The sequence below is a fragment of the Sciurus carolinensis genome, chromosome 2, assembly GCF_902686445.1.
Source record: "Sciurus carolinensis chromosome 2, mSciCar1.2, whole genome shotgun sequence".
NCBI classification, from domain to species: domain Eukaryota; kingdom Metazoa; phylum Chordata; class Mammalia; order Rodentia; family Sciuridae; genus Sciurus; species Sciurus carolinensis.
Genome location: NC_062214.1, coordinates 49,604,538 through 49,612,505, shown reverse-complemented (window position 1 = coordinate 49,612,505; position 7,968 = coordinate 49,604,538).

Sequence of the window (7,968 nt, the reverse complement as noted above, 5' to 3'; positions counted from 1 at the left end):
GGCTTAGTGCTGCTTCTGAGGCCGGTGAGATACGTCGGTTCCCCAGACTTAATTTTCCCGGCCTCGTCCTGCTTGGTGGAGGAGTTACAGCAACCTCGCTACCTTGACCAGCTTGTGGAATTTCCCCTGAATCCCTCCACTTTTAAATTATTATTTTATTTTTAAGGGAATACATGCTAGAAAATGCGGCCACAACAGTAGGCAGTGTGATAGTCTCCTCATTTTTGACCCCATTTTCTGATGTCTTTTCTTTCTTTCTTTTTGTACCAGAGATTGAACCCAGGGCACTTAACCACTGAGCCACATCCCCAGTCCTTTTTTAAAAAATAGTTTATTTACAGACAGGTTCTCGCTGAGTTGCTTAGGGACTCACTAATTTGCTGAGGTTGACTTTGAACGTGTGAGCTTCCTGCCTCAGCCTCCCGAGCGCTGGAATTACAAGTGCTGGAATTACAAGTGCGTGCGACCCCGCCCGGTTTTTTGATGTCTTTCTAGAAGCCACCAAGGTGGCCAGCTTCTAACTCAAGTTGGTTCAGGAATGCTGGACCTGAGTTCATTTACGGGCTATGCCCTGTGATGGACTGTACCCCAACGTGGTCATCACCTCTTTCCACTAGGCTAGGGTCTCTTTTCCAGATTCTTTTGCCATAGTGCTGCCCGAATAATGCCATCTGACCAATGAGATGTGCACAAGCCCACATGACTGAACCTGGCCAATGAGGAGTGGGTGTGCTAGGCCTGGCCCTGGAAGACTACTTCTTGTCAGGGGGCCCTGGGAGAGCCAAGGAGTATGAATTCTTGCAATATGGAGTGGTCGCAAATTTAGTCAAAACAGAACACTTTTGAGAGAGTGGGTGCTAATTGTATGGGATGCAGGGACAACAAGCATAAGCTAGTGCTGGCAACCAAGTCTTGGTGGTCCTGTTGAACCATTGCTGAAGGCCACCCATGAGCATCTCGTTGTACACTACGCTCCTTTTACCAGGTCAGACCACTGAACTTTCTAGAGCTGTTAGATGATATGGTCCCTTACTGACGGACCTTAACATTTTTCCCTCTAGTTGTTTGCCATTATAAACAATACAACAAGATGCCAAAGACTTTTTTTTTTTTTTTTTTTTTTTTTTTTTTTTTTAGCACACTTCTGGACATATCCTTGGAAAAAATTCTTAGAAATGGAATTGGTTATGGTAAAGGATGTGCCTTTTTAAAATAAATACTGCATAGGTATGGCTAAATTGCCCTTTTAGTTAATTGTACTAATTTATACTCCTACAAATAATGTGTAAGAGTGCATTTCCCTGCAAGGTAAAACTACACTGAGATTTCATCTCACTCCAATCAGAATGGCAACAATCAAGAATACAGGCAATAATAAGTGTTGGAAAGAATGTGGGGAAAAGGGTACACTTATACATTGCTGGTGGGACTGCAAATTGGTGCAGCCATTCTGGAAAGCAGTATGGTGATTCCCCAAAAAACCAGGAATGGAACCACCATTTGACTGGGATATACTCCTCAGTATATATCAAAAAGAATTAAAATCAGCATAGTGCAATGATGTAGCTGCACTGCAGCTACAATGTATATAGCAATGTATATATACAATGTATATAGCAGCTCAACTCATAGTAGCTAAGCTATGGAACCAGCCTAGGTGCCCTTCAACAGATGAATGGATAAAGAAAATGTATATATACACAATGGAATATTACTCAGCCATAGAAAGAATGACTTCATGATTTTTGCTGGTAAATGAATGGACCTGGAAACTGTTATACTAAGTGAAATAAGCCAGTCCTCAAAAGCCTTAAGTCAAATGTTTTTGCTGATAGCTGGAAGCTAACCCACATGCTAGGAAGCAAAGAAAGAAATTCAGTAGATTAGTTAAAGGGGAATGGAGGGAAGAGATGGCAGGATAGGAAAAGGAAAGACAGAATGAACTTGAAAAAATTTTCCTATGTATATATATATGAATACACTACAATGAATCTGACATCATGTACAGGCACAAGAATGGGGTCCTAATGAGAATAATATATGTTCCATGCTTGTCTAATTATATCAAAATGGATTCTACTGTCATGTATAACTAAAAAGAACCAATAAAAAGAGTGCATTTCCCCACATCTTCACCAGTAGAATTCTTGTAAGCCTTTGTGTCTTTGCCAATCCAATAAGTGCAAGATTGTATTTCATGGTTTTAATTTACACTTTTTAAAAACAGTTTCAAATCCATGTTCATAAAATTGTGATGGTGGCTGGGTGCAGTGGTGCATGCCTCTAATCCCAGCAGCTCAGGAAGCTGAGGCAGGAGGATTGCAAGTTCAAAACCAGCCTCAGCAAAAGTGAGGCACTAAGCAACTCAGTGCAAAATAAAAATAAAATGCAAAATAGGACTGGGGATGTGGCTCAGTGGTTGCGTGTCCCTGAGTTCAATCCCTGGTACCCCTCACCAAAACAATGCATACTTTGGAGTACTTGGACGCTCTTGATGGGGAACCACAGTTTGACTCTCGGCGTTCTAAGCATTTTCTCGAAGAACTATTTAAACTTGATCATCAGCATCAATGGTTCTCAACTCTGGCTGTGCATTGAAATCACCTGAGGAGACATAAAAATGTTGAATCCCATGCACAATTAGACAGAATATATCAGAATTTGAAGTTTTTGGCTCCAGACATCCATATTTTTAGAAAGTCTCCTCAGGTAACTCTAATGTTAAACAAAATCTAACTAATGTTCCATGGAGAAACACCACTATTCCCAATAGTAAGACTAGGGAGAAATAGCTCTCTAACCCCTTCTTAAAAAGGTGCAGTGGCACATGCCTGTAACCCCAGTTGCTTGGGAGGCTGAGGCAGGAGAATCAAAGTTGGAAGCTAACTTCTCAGTGGTAGTATACCTCTGGGTTCAATCCCCAGTACACTATCACAAAAAAAAAAAAAAAAAGGCACTGAGTAATGTTAAAAAAATGCCTTTATAAAAAAATTATAGGGCCTGGGGTTGTGGCTCAGTGGTAGAGTGCTTGCCTAACGTGTGAGGTACTGGATTTGATTCTCAGCACCATATATAAATAAATTAATAAAATAAAGGTTTATAAACATCTAAAAATATATTTTAAGAAAATATAAACCTTCATAAATATTTCTCCACTGAACTTTTAATAGATTTTGGGTGGTAGCTATTCCAAATTACCAATTGACTAGATCTTTAAAAATGTCAATTTAGTGTTGGCATTACGTTGTGAAATTTGGCAGCCAGAAGAACATGTGCCTAACAAGAAGGCCATCATTAGAACCTGACCTTAATTGTGTTTTTCCCCCCTTGGGTGGTGATGGATTTGCTGAGGGCCACACACTTTTAGATCCTGCTATGACTCAGGATACATATTTGTAAAACAGCTCATCATAGACTATGCCTATAATCTGGGAATTAAAGGAAAACTATACAAAAGCTAAAAACATGGACTTTGAAATCAGACAAACTAGTGCTCAAATCCTGACTCTTTACATGTTATCAGTGACTTCAGGCAGATTGATTTATCTGATGCTTGGTTTACTCATCTCCAAAATGCTGATAAATGGTACCTACCCTATAGACTTTGGTAAGGATCAAATGTGATAATGTACACAATTTTCTTGTAGCATGTACTCAATTAATATCAAGAACTTTAGAAAATTATTGATTACATAAGGATCAAGTCTTACATCAATCCCACTCTAGCCAGTTAAGCTAATCATATGGCTAGGTAGGTATCTTTTAATGTCTTAGAGAAGAAACGTCTCAGAAAGCACATACCCCAATCTTATATTTTTCAATCAGCAATTTTCCATTCTCACCAAGTATCCCACCTCATACAGGTTTTTAATTTTCTTTTTAGTAATGACCATGTTTTTTATAAACTCACTCATGACCTTCTCCTGTTTTATTCTAGCCGTTTCCAAGCTGGGTGTGATGGTGCACACCTATAGTCTTTTTCTTTCTATGGATTCCTGGCATTTTGCTTAGTTCTTAGTCCTTTGAGGTTAACAATCTTGAATGCCTCTAATTCAGTTTGAGAGCTCTTGAAGTACCCTGTTTAATATTTACTTTATAGTTTTTTCTCCTGATGTCTCAAGTAAAATGCTGTTGTATGACATGATTTTTATTTATGCTTTTCACTGCTTAGAAAACTTTTCTACCTGGTCTTTCCTTAGTGGATTTGTTTTTGTTTTGAGACAGCTTGTTGTTATGTGGTCTGGTCTTGAACTCCTGGCTCAACTGATCCTCTCATCTCAGCTCACCCAGTAGCAGGACTACAAACCAGGCTACCATGCCTAGTTTTGTTCTTATTCTTTTTTTTTTTTTTTTTTTTTCCACAGCAGGAGCTCGTTTATTGAGGAAGTCACACAGTTTTATGTAGGGTGGGGGCTAGGCGGGAACCAATCAGCTTAAAGGTTAGCAAGGCATGGGGTGTTCTCGCAGGCAAGAGTCCTATAGGACTATATGGCAAGCACGAGCTGATCACGTTCACAGAACTGTTGTTAACCAATCCCTGATGGTGGTCCGGTTTATTGTCATGAACCTTTGAAACCACCTTGGAGCCTTGATTTTGCTCACTCGCCAGGGAGTAAGGAGTCAGCCTGAGTTAGTTAATGTCTCATTAGTCCCAACACATCCCCCTTTTTTGTTTTATATTAAGGGTGTGTCTGTCTTAGGTTGCCCCTGGGAGGGTCTTACCTGTCATGGAACATCACCCTAGCAGTTTGGGGGTCCACCTTACTTGAAGGTGTGCCTGTCTTAGGTTGTCCTCCTCTGAGGATCTTACCCATCATTGACTACCACCTTAGCACTTCAGGCCGGCCCCTCAGGAGGAGCAGGGCTTAAGGGAGAGACACTTAGACCCCAGTGTCCTGATACAAGTGATCCATGATCCTATAGGACTCCCAATCATCATTATAAAGGGCGGTATAATGCTGTTGGACCACCATGAGCTGCACAGACTTAGCCTGCCTTTTCAGTAAATGGATAAGCTTATTGATTATGCAAGGCCCAAAGGTGAACACAAGGATAATGGTTATTAGCAGTCCTATAAGCGGGAGGAGGTAGGGAGTCACCCATGTAACCCAGTCCAGAGGAAATTCGAGTAGAGCTTGCTCCTACGACGTTCCAGATCTTCTTGTAGGTTTTTGATTTAATCTTGTACAATGCCAGAGTGGTTGGTGTAGAAACAACACTCTTCACCAAGGAACAGGCAAAGCCCTCCTTCCTACGCCATTAGTAGATTCAAACCACGATGATTTTGCAGGACGACATTTGCCAAGGAATCAAGTTGAGCCTGTAGATCTAAGATGGTAGAGCTGCAAAGTGCAATGTTAGGAACTCTGTGTAGCTCTCAAGGAAGTCCACTGTCCAAAGTCATGAGATCAGAGACCCTAATCTTAATCACTGTTGTCCCATTTTTGCTACTGTGCATTACATTCTTAAATGTCATTTTAAGAAGTTTACATATATTGACTTCTGAGTCTATATGAACATTAGTTAACACAATTTAACATATCTAAAACATGAATTAAAGAAAGGCTGAGAGAGCTTTTAACTTTCCTTTTGTGTGGCAAAATGTTTTCATGTTTCACAATATTAACCTTTAAACAAATCAGGCTCTCACTAATTTTTAGAAATACATTTACACTTAAAATTTTCTCAGTGTAAAAAGTAACAAATTTTACATATACCCTATTGATAACAGGTCCTATAATAGAACATTAAATGATAGAAATAAATCCCCAATAAAATTTACTCTTTATAAGTTTAAAATTACCATTACAGACAAGTTTAATCTGGAGAATAGCAGCTTGATAAATTTCCTGTTTTAAAAACTTGTATACCTGGAAAATAGGAACACATTTAATATACAAAGAGTGACCATTTCACAATTACCTTGACACTTTTATATTACCAAATTTAGTTTTTAAAGAAAAATTTAGACTCTGTAACGTAGTACGATACTCTAACAGTTGCTTAACCATGATTGTATAAACCCCAATTTTTAAGACTAATTATTCTAAAGAATAAAACAATAGACACAAAGGTAAGAGTAAATTAGTATTTCTAAGAAATCCTTGTCATTTTACCATATAGATTAAACTTTGGTTTATATCAGAACATTAGTATTTCACCTTAGGAAAAAACCTTAAATAGCTTTAACTGTGTCACATACATACAACCAACTTAGTTACATGCAAACTTATTGAAACTTGCCCTTTACAAACTTTCTTAGCACTTATTTAGACCCTTATGTATTTTATCACATAAGTACTTTCTTACCCAGAAATGTTTTGTTTTTCACTAAATATATTTCCATATCTAGAACCTTTTTTTTCTTTCCTGTTGACCTTTTTGTTCACATTCTGAAACAACTCTTATGAAATTTCTTAATTTATATAAATTACTCCATCTTAATAAGATTAAATATTTTGTTATTTATAGTACTCTAATTGAAACACAGTTGAAACCTTTAGAACCCTTTGTATATAGAATTATACGTGTTAGGACATAACTCTTAGTAACCTTGTTTTTAGTTTAGTGATGACACAAAACAATTTTCTCTACAAACACATTTGAGTAATCCCATGCATGTCAACTCTAATTCACTTATTTTGTAAAAACAAAGATATCTGACAAGTGTCCTGAACAGTATTTGCCATCTTTTTCTTGTTGAAGGAAAGTCCTAGAAAAATTGATGTTAAACATTTTATTAACATCAACATTTTATTAGTTTGACCACCTAGAGACTTGCGAGTTATTTCAAGGCATTTTACTTCTATTAGTTTACCCAATTTAAATTGAACCTTTTTAAATCACGTGAATTAAAAGTATTTGGATCCATTTTTAAATTTTAATTTTAGGAGTGCTCAGTTTTGATACAGAAAAAACATGACACCAGACAGCACGACATAACACATAACACAAAATCAAAGGCCTTGAAACTTTATAGGTGAATCTCCATTGCAATGTAACAGATGTTCAAAAACTATAGTTGAATAAAAAAAATAGAACTGATCAAAAAAGTCATGAGCTCAAAAAAAAGTGTAGAATTCAAAAAAAACAAGAGTCCTGGAAAAATGATAAGGCCGTTAATTACTTTAGTAAAGCACCATAAAATTTACTTTTGCTGGAGTTCAGGTAAGACTTTTTGCTCTTTTTTTTTTTTTTCCCTTGGGTTTGAGACTGGTCTCCTACTGAGCCTTCAGGCTTTCTCTATTTACATTTCAGTGTAAGCCTTGACTGAGATCTGGATCTGAAAGGGGCCAAAATGTTCTAGCAGAAACTTGATGCCTAGGGCATTTTAACCCTTATTCCTGGTTAGTAATCAATTCAGGTTTGGACGCAGAAAATTGTGAAACAATCATCTCCCAATACTTGTGGGGACTGGGGCTACTATATCATACTCCTTACTAGGACGTGCCACTGATGGTTGGGCTGGTTACTCCCTCCACACCGGCGTATGTGGGACCTCATGGCAGGAGGACTAGGTGGGCTGGGTGGGGCGAAGTTGGAGGAGGGGGAGGAATTAAGAGGGGGAGAAGAAGGAGGCATTGGAGTTTGCAGGAAGAGCAGAGAAATGCAAGAAAGAAGAGACTTGAAGATAAGGAATCCCTTTCCATCTGCCTGCTCGCTTGCGGAAGCTGTGTGCCAATATCTTTGGTAGCCACAATCCACCTTCCCATGGAGCAATCTTTCATCCCTGCACAGGCCAATTTGTGATCAGTAGTCATTCCTTCCCAAACTAAAAATCTAACATTTTAACATTTACGGGGAAGGCCATACAGGGAGGGGGGAGGTTAGAGTCTGTGAGTTCTTGCCCAGTATCATAAAATGGCCACCAGGAAGATTTCCCGCCATCCGGAAGGAGGAGGACAAGGGCTTTCATTGGAGTCTGATGTGGCCCCAGAATACAAGATGGCAGCAATGAGCCTCCCCAGG